Raw genomic sequence first — 351 nt, 5'->3', positions numbered from 1 at the left:
TATTTGAAATGTTGATATTATGCGATTTTATTCTGAAATTCAAATTATCGTGATAAAAACAAGCTTCCTTATAATATTGCTGTAACTAAATCTGGCGATAATAATGTTCATGGAGACCACCAATTCGCGTGATTTTTTTTTTTTTTTTTGAACTAGAGTACTTAACCTTCATTGCAATATGGCAAAACAAAATACATTGATTAAAAAAAGGCGGAAGAAATAACTAAAAGCATCACGATTCACCCTTGTTTTTGGCCAATTCGTCACCAAACGAGTTAGCTTCCCTTTGAACATGTTGAAAGGGAACTACCGTCGAGGACAAGGAGTTCATGATCTGTAACCATAATGCTC

This window comes from Amborella trichopoda, chromosome 11 (genome assembly GCF_054954075.1).
Source record: "Amborella trichopoda isolate Santa Cruz 75 chromosome 11, AtrichopodaSantaCruz75HAP2 v2.0, whole genome shotgun sequence".
NCBI classification, from domain to species: Eukaryota; Viridiplantae; Streptophyta; class Magnoliopsida; order Amborellales; family Amborellaceae; genus Amborella; species Amborella trichopoda.
This window is presented reverse-complemented; position numbering follows the sequence as displayed.